This window comes from Corvus kubaryi, unplaced genomic scaffold, assembly GCF_017639235.1.
Source record: "Corvus kubaryi isolate FWS band 111438036 unplaced genomic scaffold, C.kubaryi_AGA036_p1.0 132, whole genome shotgun sequence".
NCBI classification, from domain to species: domain Eukaryota; kingdom Metazoa; phylum Chordata; class Aves; order Passeriformes; family Corvidae; genus Corvus; species Corvus kubaryi.
The window spans coordinates 10,369,101-10,384,715 of record NW_024580666.1 but is presented as its reverse complement, the minus strand read 5'-3'; the positions used below and the strand labels follow the sequence as shown (position 1 = coordinate 10,384,715).

Here is a 15,615-nt window from a genome sequence, read left to right as displayed (position 1 = left end):
TCAAGGCTTCTCCACACTGTATGTGAGAATGCAATTTTGCAAGCCTGAAAGTGAGAAGTGGAAGCTAGTCTGGACCTGGGTTTCTCGATATAGGAAGGGGAGAGAAATGGCAGAGCTGCCCAGAAAATAATGACAAAATTGGAGAATGATGGCTTTGGTGCTCCTGCTGCCCTGGAAAAGATAGAAGGTGATAAGGATGCTGTCTCAGCCAGGTCTGCTGGCTTGAGGGGGGCTGGGAGTAGGTGCCCTGGATCACAGCCTAACCCTTAGCCTCAGAAGTGGCAGCAGCAGACCTGTTTATTTCTAAGGTTTGCTGCCAATACAGATGATGTTTGTACCATGGCTGTTGCTGTTTTCTCATCTGTTGTCTGAAGCAGCCACCCACTTTGTCTGCACCTAAAGTTTACTCTGTTCTTCCAGGACTAATTCCCTTTTTGTTTTGTTTTGCTTTGAGAGATACTCAACACTCATTTATCTCCTTGAAAACTCAGTTGAAAATACACATGGTTTTTTAAAGACTTTAAAAATACATTTTGGGGATTGATTGTGACATTTCAACTGTTCCTCCTATTCTAACATTGTAATTACACTGCTGCGTGCAGGAAAAATAATAATAATAAAAAAAAAAGTCAGCATGGTTCAGAGATCTTGAAGTCCATCAAAGATTTCAGAGAGCTTTCGTTCCAGAAAATCTGGGAGGGTTTGCAGGAAAAATTCTCAAAGCAAACATTTTACAAAGAATCAGTAACAACTTTATCCACATTAACTAGGACAGCATCATTATAAGTGCAATTAAGTAGTAGTGTTAAGTGTGAAAGCTTCTTAACATTTTGCTCATATTGTGTTGAATAATGATGTACTTAAATAATGTTTATTTTGATTCATTAAACATTTCCTCATTATACAGGATTACATCTACAAAGTGTGGAAGGTAAAAACTTCTTAACATTAAACTCTTAGCATCCTAATTTGCAAAGGATTGAGGTTTTCTTATACTTTTCTTATTAGAATAATTTCTAAATAATTCATATATCTTTTAAGTAATTGGGTTTTATTTATGTTCACATTAGTGTGCGTGAAAAAGTTCCAGCATAATAAAATATTTTCTAGGACTTTTATTTCTTTCGGTGATATATGGTCAATTTTCAGAGGAGTCTTGTCTTTTCTATAGAAGGAAAATGTCTGAAGTCACAATGGGACTTCTTCCTTCATACAAAATAAGAAAATTGTCATGAAAACCAACCCTTTGTGTAACCAGTGTATTTTGACAATTCTGATTGCTTCAGATGTTCAAAATTATGATTGTGAGCAGGTGTCAGGCAGGTATAGCAAAAAGATTTTTTTCCTTCATTCATTGTATATGAAAGAATTAGAAAAATAAAAGCTAGAAATATTGATTTTTGCTGTCTGTGATCCAGTAATTCAGTAAAATTGAAATCTGACATTTGTTGACTTAAGATTAGCAGCAGTCAGGCACAGGGAGAAAACAATGCATTATACAATTTTCTTTCTGACTTATGTTCCTAATCTCTGTAAAATGTCAAATTGAAGGTGAGAAAGAGCAAATCTCCCGTGCAAGAATGTAACAAGAGAAACTCTTGCCATGTGGCCAGCAAATATTTGCAGAACATCATTTTTGCTGACAGTGGAGCAGCGATGTTTTCATGCTGGTAAATCCGAACACACCAAATGAATTTTGGTGACATTTGCTGCGCATATCTCAGTTTTTCCTCTTCTAATCTCATGCATAATATCCTCTTCCTGATTCCCTGTTCTGAGGCAACGTACAGTGCGGATGCACTGAAGTGTGCTATTTGGGCAACTTCTTTCAGGCTAACTCCCTCAAGAATAGCTGCCATACAGCTTGTGCTTCATTGCTTAGTTATAAAATAGAGCACACAATGTGCCTGGCCAGAAGAAACAAAAAGAAAATTAGTTAAATCAAACACAACTGGCTTATAACCTTTTGCACCACCATCCCCACCAATTTTTTGTTTAAGGCAAGCAGCTTAATGACAACTGAACTGCCTCGGAAATGTGAACCTACACTGACATCAGCTAAGTGCTGTCACAAAATTGATGCAGGTTGTGCGGTTCTTATCATCTGCTGGATATTAACTTATTTTGAAGGCAGGATAGAGCACTTCACTCAGTAAGTCTGTTCTTTACTTAGTCCTACCTTTCTGTTTGCTCAATATGAAAAAATATTCCTTTACTGCAATTTTTCTTTCAAAACCACCTGCAAAAACAGTGTGCTTTTGAATTCCTCTTGCTTGTTTACTTCATCATTTTTGCATTTAGTATGATTTGGATAGACAATAATTTTTCAACAACATTATGTGTTTGCATGTTAGTGGGTGTTTGTGAAAAGGCTGATTAGTTTAATGCTGCTCTAAATGGCTTTCCTCCTTTTTGTTGTGAGAACTCCTAATTTTTGCCAGAAGAGAAGGGGAAAACTTTACAAACCCAGCTTTTCTTCAAGTTAGATCCTAGGTTTCTCCTGAGAAAACTATTTCAAGAAAGGCAAACAGTTTCCACAGAAAATCACCTTATCAAAACCACAGTTATTCATCAGAAAAGGTTTGGACGGAAACACTTCATCCAGTCTCATCTCCTTCTGCACTTACAGCTACCTGCAATGCACAGGTCTTTGAAAGCCTTCTGGTTATATCCCTCAAAGATTAGAGATGTACCCTTCCTTAGTGGTTGCCTCATTTGCAATTGCCTGATCACCCCTCAGCCGTCAAGTGAAAGTTCCATGTTTCATAACATTAATTTCTTATAGCCAACCTAAAAACTCGGAAAATTAAAGACATTCTCTTGAAGCAGCAATGATATAGCATCCATTGCTTGTATATTTCTTATGTTCTTCGCTATTCTATTATTTTACCAAAAAAAAAAAAAAAGGAGCAATGAAGGAACATATTTAATGGTGCTTGCCTTTTTTCTCTTCCTCACAAACCTTCTTTCAAAGTTCTATTTTTAATATTTTAATGCATTAATTTTATTAATTTAAAATTTAATATTGATATAATTTCTCAATATTATAGATAACAGAAACTAAATAACTCTAATTCTTTGTTGCAGCAGTCCATCATGCAATTATATACACACTCTTCCTTGTGCACTCTTCAACAGTGAGATAGTACAAAATTATAAGATATGCATGACTTTGAGTGACTTCTTTACTGACAGATAATGTAGTGTTCATTGTTGTCATGAAATATTATTTTTAAACACTGTGCGCAGTGTAAGGTTGTTACCGGCATGTAAGAATGTAAGAATAATAGGGATTAAAATGACAAGCAGGACTTGGTCTTCATCAAGAAATTGATGTGTTTGAGGATAATGCTTGTACTTCTAAATTTAGAGATTTTAAAGCACCTGTTTTCTAAAAACGACTTTAACAAACAAAGCAAAAGAGAAGAGTAGAAACTACTATTGCTAAAGCCAAATGCAGTAAGCTAGATCTGTGGCTCAGTAATCAGCACAGGAATCTTTCAGCAATATCCAGAACATTACAGATTCTGTTCAGGTTCCTCAGCTTTGTCTCATTCAGACTGGATGGGCATGTTAAAGCACGAGTGATTAGACTTTTCTACTCCTGGCTGCTTTTACTTTTTGAGATATCCATTTCTGCCTCAGTTCTCATGTGGTAAGTGTAGTTTCTTGATAAAAGTCCCTGGCAAATTTCATGACATTCATCATGAGTGAATGAGTCAGTGAGACTATATGTCTGAAAAATAGAGGGCAGAATCACACAGGAAGATACAGATGTTTGATCACATTTCTCATGCACACAGGGCTGCGAAGAAACATTGCACTGAGCCAGAACTGTCTGAACATTATTTTGAACCCAAATGAACTTGTTCTATTGTGTGGTATGATGTCCTAATTTGCAGATTTTTAGTGCTTTCATGTGCTACGTGACTGTCATTTTATGTAGAGGTGGAGCAGAAACGGTGGATGACCATGCAGACATTTTCTGAGGGTTCTCTGCAGTGTTAGCAGGCCTTCTACTAATTGATATCTTTGCTCTTAGTGGCAAGGAGAGAGATTAATCTTTGCACTGACTTGCTATGGCACACCCCTGCCTTTAAATTTAACACACTTCGAGAGTCAGTCCTTCTAAAGAATAGTGTTATTCAATGATCATTCAGGGCTTGCTATATTTGGCATAAAAGTTTCATTGAGAGTTCAGGACTTTCGCTAAGTCTGGACCTCAAGAGACACAAGATTGGCAGGAGAAGTAACTACTGCCATATGAACTACCATGGCTTGTACAGCCAGCAAAAACACAAAGAATTAAAAACCTAGCTTAATGACTGACAGAGAAGAAATACCAAGTCTTGTACAGGATGAAAAAGGGTGGGCACCATCTGCTACTCTGTTGAGTAGGATTATAAAATACGTCAGTCATGCCATTGCTTAGAAAAGCAGAGAAAATGCTGCATGTCGCTGCATCTGTTATGACAGGTAGAAATTTCAGGGAAGAAAAAATGCCTGATACAGTGCAGAGAAGCTGCTGCTGGTGGTTATGTGAGTCTCAACACTCCTGAATGTTCAAGCTCTAGATTGCAGGGATAGTCTCCATCCTGATGGAGAAGGAAGCATACAGAGAAATGCAAGGGAGATCTAGTATTTGTCTTAGTCTTTGTCAATAGAGAAAACATTAAATATTTCTACTCTAAGAATTTCTTTTTCCCATGTAATTTCATATCTATCCTGTACCTAAACTAATGGCTTTGTGTACAAAGAGTTAAAAAGCTCCTTGAATTAAAAGTTTTACAAATGTTGAAAAAGTTACTAATTCTACATCTACTCAGAGAGGCAGATGTTCACTATCCATGACATTCGGTTCTCAAGAGACATGCATTCAACACAGCAGCAGGCTTGTTGGTAGCATGCTTTTGGCCAAAGAGAGTCTGGCCAAAGTCAGAGGACAGAAGGCCAGATTTTCCAATAACCAGGAGCTGCATGTACAGAGAACAAGGCAGATAAACAGAGATGGAGTGCTCAGTACAAAGGTGCATGAGATACCCAGGTGAGTCCTCATAGTGCTCTAGAAAAGGGGTATCTATCTTAGTCTTCTTTGATAAGGCCTGGATCAGTTATGCTGGACTGTTGAGTTACTATTGGAAAAACTGAAAGGTGGAGATAATAATATCAATCTGGTTTCCTACTGCAGTTTAGAGTCCTTTGAGGAGTTTGGAGTACTTATGTAGGATGCTTTGTGCATATCTTGTCATCTTGTTTTCTAGCCTCCTACTGTGTAGGTATCTTTATAAAGAACTTTATGATTAAATTTTCGAGTTTCCAGAAATATCATTTTACTGATCAGTTGGAAGAATGTGGGTTCTCTTCTTTCCTCAGTTCTTAGTGAATGGTAGAGATTCATGAGAAGTCAAAGGAATGGTATTGTCCTCACATTTGACTGTGGCAGAGACGCTGGATCATGTTGCAAGCGTCATAATGCTAAAAGAAGAATGCTAAAAGAAGAAAAGGACAAACCTTGACTGTTTCTTTCCTGTTGAACATTTTAGTTTTATCTTCCTTCACAAGTACAGCATATTGAAAGCAGAGATAATTTCCCAGAAAAATACCAGTTCCTGATGGTATTTACAGAACATCTATAATTTTTAGAGATTTAGTTCCATGTGGACCCATGGCAAGAGCACTGCTGATCTTAGCTCTGCACTGCCGTTTACATCGATGCCATGTATCTTAACTCAGCAACACTGCAGTTCATTTTTCATTCATGTAAGTCACCAGCAGATCCGCAATCATTTGACTCATTGAACAGTGGGTAACGTGTTTTGAGATAAGGTAAGAGATTTGATTGCCCTTCTCTTGACCCTGCCTTTGCCCTTTAAGTATTTGTTTTTATTTTGTTGCAAATCTAGATATATTGCTCTGTACACTTCTGATTCTGTCTGCTACTTCTAGAAAAGCAGTTTCTATAGTAAGCCATGCAGAATCATAACACAGATTCATATTAGTCAATTTGAGAAAAAAATACCATTTCCACATCAATGTAGATTTCTGTATTGATTTTAAAACAATAGAACAAAAGACCTAAAATATATTTTAATGTATGAATAAGAAATAAATTCCTGGTCCCATTCCTAAGGAGGTAAAAGGAATACAAACATATACAATAACTTCTAAAAAATAATAAAAATAATCAAACAATCCTCAAAATTAAAGATATTTGGAATTTTTTTTTAAATTTATGTACATGCACATATATTATGCATACTTCTATTATGTATATTATATATTAAATACTAGAAAAAAAAAAGAAGCTGTAAAAACTGCTAGGAGAATTTGGGAAGTTTACATCTATTCATTCACAAATTGCCAGGAAATTTCTGACTTCTCTACTCTGTTTTTTTGAAAGAGAAAGTATTCTGCCTTTCAGATCCCAAAAGTACAGCTGGTCAAAAAAAGCTTTCTTTTCACTAGAAAATGAAACATAATTTATATGGCATTCACTGGGAGAACATAAATATGGAAAGATAAGTTATCACTTCTTTGAAAATCCATCATTTGAAAACCATATTTTTTCAGTGACTTGTATCTTAGTAGGAAAGAATATCACTTTGAAAAGAAGAATCTCTTTCTAACAGATTTAATTGGACTGTATTAGGTTTCAAAGAGTATTTCATTAATTTTATTATTCTGCAGTGATACCCTTAGATCATATTGCTTAGATACACAGATATTTAGAGAAAAAATGCACAAATTGCTTATATTAGAAGTCAGCTTTTAAGAAATAAGTTTAGAGAGCATCTGCAAAATGAAAATCTAAGGAAATAGGAATTCTGCAATAAAAACTGAAGTTTATTGTAAATAATATCAGTTTTGGATGACTTGGTGACTTTCTCCAGTGAATTAGAATAATATATGTTATTAATTTTTCTATCTGGGAAATAGAAATATGGCTGACAATGGAAAATTCATGGGGAAAAAAAAAAGTTGAAAACACAAAACAAATAATTTATTACCTGTATTTTATATTGAAGATTTGCCAACTAATAACGACAGTGTTGGTGATTGTGTGGATAAACATGATGATTCCTTAGCAGCATTCTCTAATTCTTTGAACAATCATTCTAAGCAATAAGCTGCTAGCACAAAGGGCAAATTTTGTCTTGACATTTGGAGTTTGACCATTTATTTTGACTTGACCATGACTGGTGAAGAGACCTCCACACTTCTTGTATGTATGTAGAGATTATGGGACTGATTGATCCTGCAAGAAAGATGGAGAGGGACTGTTTACAAGACCATGTAGTGGCAGGACAAGGGGGAATGGATTCATACTGAAAGAGAGTAGATTTAGTTTAGGTAGTAAGAATAAATTATTTACTATGAGGGTGATGAGGCACTGGAACAAGCTGGCCAAAGAAATTGTGGATGCCCCATCCTTGGAAGCGTTCCAGGTTGGATAGGACTCTGGGCAACTTGGTCTAGTGAAAGGTGTCTCTGCCCATAGCAGGGGTTGAAACTAGATGATCTTTAAAGGTCCTTTCCAACCCAAGCCATTCCATGATTCTATGTAGAATTCTCAAAAGCATCCTTCAGAAGCCTTTGTAGAATTAATTATATTCTGCGTATTGTTGACTTCGTTAATGTTGTATTATATTTTCTGTACCAGGGCAGTGGAAAATAGAGAGAACTGAAAGCACAGATTTAGTCTTTCCTGTGCTGTCTGTGATCAGCTGGGGACAAGGCTTAATACACAGTTACTTGTGCTAAATCAACTCATTATAAAAATATATTTATAGATATCATCTAAGATATATAAAAAAGCAGAGAGAGACATTGTAGATTATTAGGATGGTAAATATGAAAGTTCATGTGAAAGTGTGCATACACATATATACACACATTTATTTATAATATGCAGCCGCGTAAGTGAAACTTGGGGATTTTTGTTCTCAGCACTGAACATATTTCTAGTAATATACAACTGTTCCCGCAAATTTGTTTCCTATATGAAATTATTAGATGTGTAGTCAAAGGAAAGGAAGCTGGCATTGCAGCAGATTACCTTGCTCAGTGTCATGCAGTAAGTTTGTGATCGATTAGTGTTCCCTTTCCTAACCAGACCAGTGATATGTCCATTACATAGCAATGTTTCCTCCCCAGGAATGGTAAGAAGGAAAATATCCAAAGTTCTGAAGGGCAGTGTTTAAAAATGGAATTGTTTATTTATGGTTTTTGTTAGTGAATACCACCTATTTTAATTTTTGTTATTTATGAAGAAAAAGTTGCAAACTAAATAAATAAAATAAAAAGTAAATTAAAAAAAATAAACTAAATAAAGTAAAAAAGTGCCAAGCGCTAAGTTGAAAAACTAAATACAAATATCAGTCCACTGGAAGTAGGGATTTAAAGTTCAGGTAAGCAGAAAAGGAGAGTAATAACAGCTGGTATCATAGTGATCCCTCAAACAGCCCTCATTTGGAAACTTCGTTGTTTATAAGGAACATTTTGCCTTCAGAGATAATATAAAGAATTTTATATCTTCTATGCTTTTGCTAACAGTATATGCCTTCCCTTGATAGATGTAACTAAATTGGCTTTATTTTGCTTAGATATTGTTGACAAGAATCCCTTTAACACTGGTGCAGTTTATTCTAGAAGGTCTTTTCAAAGTATAAAAAAATGGAGTATTTTCAGGTCATTTTTGCTGGAAATTATATTCTTCCGTTTACCAGGAGTATTCTTAATGACAGTATGATATGGTCTTCTCTATTGATGTACTGGTAAGTTTTATGCCATGCTGTGAACAGGGTGTGTGGTGCTCTCATCACCTAGATGAATTACAGCATTTTTGGTGAATGGCTGCAGACTCAAATATGAGAAGGAATCTACTGTTACTCTGCTGCTGCTGCAATGTGGTTCATCAGAGCCCACAAGTGCATTGAAATATTCTTGTCACGCAGAGCTCTTAGTGTAACAGGACTTCCTTTATTATTATGTTGTCCAAATGTTTGGTGCCCTTTCTGCTTTAAAGGGTTTTCTTTCAGAATTATTATTAATAAAATTTAAAAATAAGACTTAAGAAAAATTTGGATATATCAGGCCGAACCAAAATCAAGTATCAAAATGATGCCCCCCCCATCAGTACTGTTTGATATTTTACTGTATATTACAGGATAAAAAATTTAGTAATTTCAAATGTGCTTTTGTAATATAGAAAAGGGCTTAAATTATTGTGGCTTTTTATTTCCATAAACTGAACTATTTGCATAGAGTATTTAGGGAAAAAAGACAACCTCTCAGAGTATTTAATTATGTTCCTTAATTAAAGATGTGGGAAGATTTGAAATAGGCAGTTAAGCTCTGTAGGGCACCATAATCAGGTGTAAAGTATTTTTTCTCCCTATTCTTCACAGTTTATGTTTCCAGGAATGAGCTGAAACTCACAGCTGTCATTTCTTTCTACCTTGGTAGATAATTTCATGTACAGATACAAACAATATTGGTGGATTTTTTTATTTTATATTTTAAGAAAAACTAATTAGGTAAATTAAAGGATTATATTAATTTCACTGGGTAGATTCTTATGCAAGAAACAACTTAAATGCCTAAGAGAGATTTCTTAAGAAAAAATTAATTACCAAACATCAAGACATAAACTGGTCCTCCACATCTAAGTCAAAAGCTTTGCTAGATCCTGGATGGTCATATTCAGATGTATTTATTCAGAGACATGGGGGCCACTTCACAAGAGGCTCCAAAGGCAGATAGTGATTGAAGAATTCCTGTGACAAGGCTTTATACACTGTGTACCAGTTGTCATCTGATGCACACAAAACCGCCTGACACTGATAAACTGACAGAGGCTAAGCTACTGATATTACTTCCTATGAAAGCCCAAATCAGTGCTAGAAAGACTGGAAGTTGTCCCATTTCTCATGATGCAGGGTTCAGTTGCTCCCTGAGCACATTTCAGAGGTTAGAAAAGCTGCTTATGGCTTCTTTTAATGTTTACTAGTAGTACAAGTTCCACCTTGAATCATAAGCATATGATCTGAGGAGAATGAATACCTACTGTCAGCAAGATTTGGAATTATAACTTTGCACTGACAAGTGACTCCCTTCAAATTCCTAAAATTCCTGTGAGTTTTTAAGTTTGTACACTATTCTTCTATTTGGCCCAGATTAAATGTTTTTTTCTGTTTGGTTGGGTTTTTTTGTTTTTTGAGAATTAAGAATATTTTCTATAAGAAGGAATAAGATAGTGGAGGGATTGTGCACTTCAACTGAGGTACTCAGAATGTGCTGCCTTGGAAATAAGGTCACCACAAGTCTAGCCAGCTCACAGTAGTATTGAAGTACCTCTGTGTATGCACTCTGTCTTCAAAGTTTACCAAAACTTCCATTTTTGTGGAGGCCCCTTGCCAGTCACATGCCTCATGTACACAACAGAAGTCAACAGCATTATCCCAAAACCAGAGTTTGATTTTTTCCTGTGGACTTCTGCAATCTCTAGTTGAAGATGCAGCAATCTTCTTGCAGATGGAGGCTATGGATAGTAGATAACAAGGCTCCAGAGGAAATGAACACATATATTTTTCCTCTTTCAGTAACTGCCTGTGGTGTGGAGATGATTTTTTAGAACCACTTCCAATTATCAGCAAACTAAAAGAAACTGGAAGCTTATAAATAATAATAAATAAATAAATGAATTGCTTATGATGGGCAGTATCAGCAAGCTGACTGTGATTTTTATATTGATTCACTTAGAGCTTTTTATGGTTAATAAGCTGAGAATGACAAGTACAAGGAATATTATTCATATAATTAATAGTGATTTAGACAGTCTTTATCCATAATTGCGTTTGTGTTAAACCCTCCCAAGAACTATTGAATAAAGATCTGAAGGTTGTGTTTGACCAAAATTGTATTGATTTAAACCCCAATTGTATCTCTTTGTCTGAGATCAGTTTTAGTTCTTCTCTGTTTTATCCTGGTATTACTGATTTCTCTTGTTCACTGCAGAACATTGCACTGTTACTATGTCTATACAAAACAAAAAACAGTTGGAGCCCCAAAGCTGCGACTAAAGCTATATAAAACTAAAGCTGTATAAATTAGGGGAGGTTCTGAAACAAAAAGTCCATAAAAAGGACTTAGGACTTCAGTGTGTCTGACAATATAATGAGAAGTGATCTTCCCACTCTCTAAAGGAGTACATCTAAAGCACAACTAAATTTAATTTGGATAAAATAGTGTTCAGGCTCACTAAATAGTCACTCAAAATAGATGAATGCTTAAAACAGGGAATTATCTTGGCATATGTGAAGCAATTACTTGGTCTGCAATGAACTTCCAGTCGTATGTTGAGAAAGGTCTCTTTCTTTTCGGTACTCTTCCAGTAATATGGAGGAGTGTATAGCTCTCCCACCTAACACGGCTGACAAGTACTATTGCAAAATGTTAAATTGTCAAATATTAAGGTAATGACAACTTAGGACTAGAGCTTTGTACAGTCTCAAAAATGCACTAGGAAAATGTTCAATAAATTTTGTGATCTCCACAAGAATAAGAATGTCCTGAAAAGTCTTTGCTACTTACATACAGTGGCACCTTTACGTTTTATCCCGCACAGTTAAAAGGACTACATATATGAATATTTCCAGTATACAGTTTTGAATGCTTCCATTGTAGTGAATGGGGAAGAATAATTTAATATTAGATATGTATGCATATATTTATTTATTTATTTATTTCCTTACTTACTTGAATGCTACCTTAGCCTATTGCAATATGCCAAATAAGATGTTTTTTTCCCCCAAAATTTTCTGTATATAATGATATATAACCTATTCTGTATATAATAGTATGTAACCTATCTTCTGTCATTGGAATTCCACCTTCCATGCTGGATTTTATCACAGTGACTTCCATAAGTTGCAGTGTAAAGAAACAAGCATGGGACTCCTAGATGATGGCATTTCTTTACAGAAAATGCTAACTTTCATCAGCAAAAAACTCCATGCCTACTACTGAAAGGTAATGTTCTATGGCTGAGGGAGAAGGAGTTAAGACATAAGCAAACCCCAAGTATTACTTTTTAGAAGTGGAAAAATAGTATGAAAACTTGTTAACTGCAGCCTGTAGAATAAGGTTTTTTATGCACTGTTCTTCAGTGATACCAGAATTTACTTGCCCTTTTTGTTTCACTTGGACTAGTTAAGGTGTCTGGAAAAACCAACCAAACAAAAAAGTAAGAAATTGAAAATATCCTCAATGACTTCTGTTAATATGAGAGTTAATTAGGCATGTGTAGTAGCTATGTCTAAGGACATTTTATAGAAATATTAAGTAACAAAATCTATCACATTTGCAAAACTAGACAGTTAGTGAAATAAATTTACATTTGTTCTACTTCCAAAAAAAGGTCAGAGGACCTATTGAAACATATCTATTTGAATATACTACAGATAATTAACTAAGATCAGTCTTGTGCCTCTTTGCATATTTTGATATTAATGCTTGTTTAAAGCTAAACATCATTTGACCCAAGCTATATATTGCTTGGTATTGAACACACAAAGGAAACGTAATCTCTATATAAAGAAATGAATCAAAATGCTTGTACTTTGGAAAAATTGCTTTTTTGATATTGCCTTTTCTATAACAAATATGAAAGATGTGATTTATCGAAAAGAAAGTACTGAAACCAACAATATATAAAGAAAAAAATCACACATGCAGAAAAAACATCATTGGCCGGAAAGCATATTAATCACACACAAGCAAACACATATACAGAGAGTGGTTTGAAACCAATGTGTTAAGTTGTACCAGATTTTCCATAGAATAGGAAAAGAAAAATAAATCAGTATTCTTTAAAGGCACAAAATATGCAAACATAGTTTTGCATATTATTATTTTGCATTTTAGTGAGGTACTATTTTGTCTTTAAGTGTATTCTCTTTATCTCTCTGTGTTTCCTACTTTGGGAACGTCAAGTGACATCATGCCAGCAAAATCAGCTGTGAATACTGTGCTTTTTATGCAGTTCTTTCCTTTGAAGAATCCAATATTGAAATATTAATTAGTTTTCTGTATAAGTCCTACATAGCTTTTCCTCAGCAAAGCCTTTACAGAACAAGGGAAAAGAAGATTATCCCCCACCATCCTAAAACTCTAAGTAGAACAGGCAGTAAATGGCATCAACATATTTTGAACTAACTAAAAAAAAAAAAAATCATATGATTAAGTCCAAGTAGAATTTCAGTCTGCAAATACTTGCTGGTCTCTGTGGCTCTTATGAAATGTGATTCAGTTCTGGACTAATTTCCTGTGGTGTTTTGAATCAGAAAAACCTTGCTTGCAGGGTTAGCTTTAATTACAAGTTACATACTATTCAAATTCTAAACATTCCTATGACTCCTGATCTCTTTCTGTGAACCACAAGATGCAAATTACTAGAAAAAATAAACTTTTATATTAGCTCCTATTAAGTTAGCACTAGTCAATATTTTAAAATTTCATCCACATCAGATTTGGAAATGTACATATGCACACACCCTTTCCTAAAGATTTGGACAGAAATTAAACACTATGCAAGCATTATGCACTGATCATGGGGGGAAGAGGGAAGATTCTTATAAATAAGAGCTAAACTTTTTGTTTCTTTATGGATATTTCCTTTTAAAAATTAATACTGTTGAATCTGGATGGATTCACTTCTGAAAAGTCAGTCTCAGTGAAGGCAAGGAAAAAACACAGAACTGTAATTTTGTGTTGATTTATTGATCTTTATTATGCAGCCAACAGGAAAAACTAAGAGGTAATAGTCTTCATATTTCAAGTCTTTTTAAAAAATTTATTATTATTATTATTATTTTATTTATTAACTGTGAATTAAGTCTGACAAGTTTCTATATGGTTTTGAATTCTTGTAATGCAAATTGCTTAATTGTTATTGAGTCTTCCTTCATGAATTTACTGTCATTGATTCTAAACTGTTGAATGCTTTTCATCAGCTAATATATAGATATATATAAAATTATATAAACATATAAAAATGCAGTGATGCAAGAAGTATTCTTTTAAAACATGATGTTTTAAAATACTAGAAGACCTTCAGAAAAGCTGTATATTCAGCATCAGATCTACAGCTTTTTAAAGTTGCCAGAGCCTCTTTTAAATGAAGTCGGCTTTTTAAAACATGCATTTAAATGGCCATGAATATTAAATTTTATGCAGATTTAATTGCCATTATTTTATTTTACTTAAGCAGGAAAACATTGCCATATTTATCTGACATGTTTTGGTTTAACTGTACACTTGTGCAGGCATTTGCAAAGGCAGACAAACAGTCGTCCTAATTGAACACTAAGAATAGGATGCACTTTGAAAACATGAGTATGTGTACTTGGCTGGTTGCTGAAACAGGGAACTGTCAGCTCTGACATCATGCCTAATTTGCAGTTAGTGCCATTCAGTACCACACTGGTTAAGCACAATTCTGCACTTTCATGTCTTGATTCAGTCAGGTGTCTAACAAAAAATGGAAGGAAAAGGAAAAAGAAAAAGAAAAAGAAAAAGAAAAAGAAAAAGAAAAAGAAAAAGAGAAAGAGAAAAAGAAAAAGAAAGAAAAAGAAAAAGAAAAAGAAAAAGAAAAAGAAAAAGAAAAAGAAAAAGAAAAAGAAAAAGAGAAAAAGAAGGCAAGGTGAGGCAAGGCAAAGAAAGGAAAGGAAGAGAAAAAAAAAATTGCATTTATATTGCAATGATCTCATGGTATCCCAGATAAGATTAAGAGCAGTTACTAAAGATATAGACACTGCAGATGTCAAGAAGTTTGGTTTCTTAGAAATGGATAGGAAGGTACAGAAATGTAACCAAACTTTTCAATAAATTCTTACATATTCTAGTCAGTGCTAGATTTGGCATGCTTTGCAGAGGGGAAGAAATTAATTACTTTTTAGCAAGGGAAGGCTCCAGGGTTTTTATTGTTCTGGGGAGAGGTAGTAGTATAGAGCTTGATAAAAAAATTAAGTGCTTAAAGAGATTCAGCCTTTAAGCCAACAGATTCTCTTGCTGGAAACATAAGTGGTGAGAAATAAGCCACAGCAGAAACCACTTTATTCATGCCAATACCCAATTAGACCTTTGGAATAACTTGTTCTCAGTTTGGCTTCTGGTCAGTTACAGAGGATGCTCTTTGAGTACTTGTTGTTTCTTTACAATTGCCTTTTGTAAATAAAAATGTTTGGGTTTTTTCTCCCACAGGATTCCATGTGGTGAGGGAAGAAGTTATTAGCTCCCCTTTCTAAAATGATTGCTTATTTAAAGCCATTTAGAAGCTACAGGCATTTCCTTTAAATTGAATACAGTGTATTCATATTAACTTTGGTAAACTTAAAGAATTATTTGAGAACTAGGAAAATGTTGGGGGCCAGTACATTAAGAAAAGTCTCTTCATGGTTTCTCTGTACTATTTTAAATATTATTTAAAATGTCCTCTGGCAGCATTTGTAACATTAATTGTCTAATTATTTTCTCATATTTAAACCATGGTAATTAAATTGTGCAGAGAGTATTTCTTTTTCCTGCTGCAATAAAATGTTTTCACTTGATTGAAGC

The 15,615-nt window shown here is 34.6% G+C and overlaps 1 long non-coding RNA gene across 4 annotated transcripts in view; it reads left to right on the top strand.

Moving 5' to 3' along the window:
- Positions 1-5,283: 5,283 nt before the first annotated feature.
- Positions 5,284-15,615, top strand: part of LOC121666558 — a 199,701-nt gene continuing 189,369 nt past the window's right edge. Inside the window, exon 1 of one of the 4 annotated variants that reach the window (XR_006016690.1) lies at positions 5,284-5,826. This is a non-coding gene — a long non-coding RNA (uncharacterized LOC121666558). The remainder of the gene's footprint in view (positions 5,827-15,615) is intronic. The other 3 variants (XR_006016695.1, XR_006016694.1, XR_006016692.1) reach the window with 3 other exon arrangements.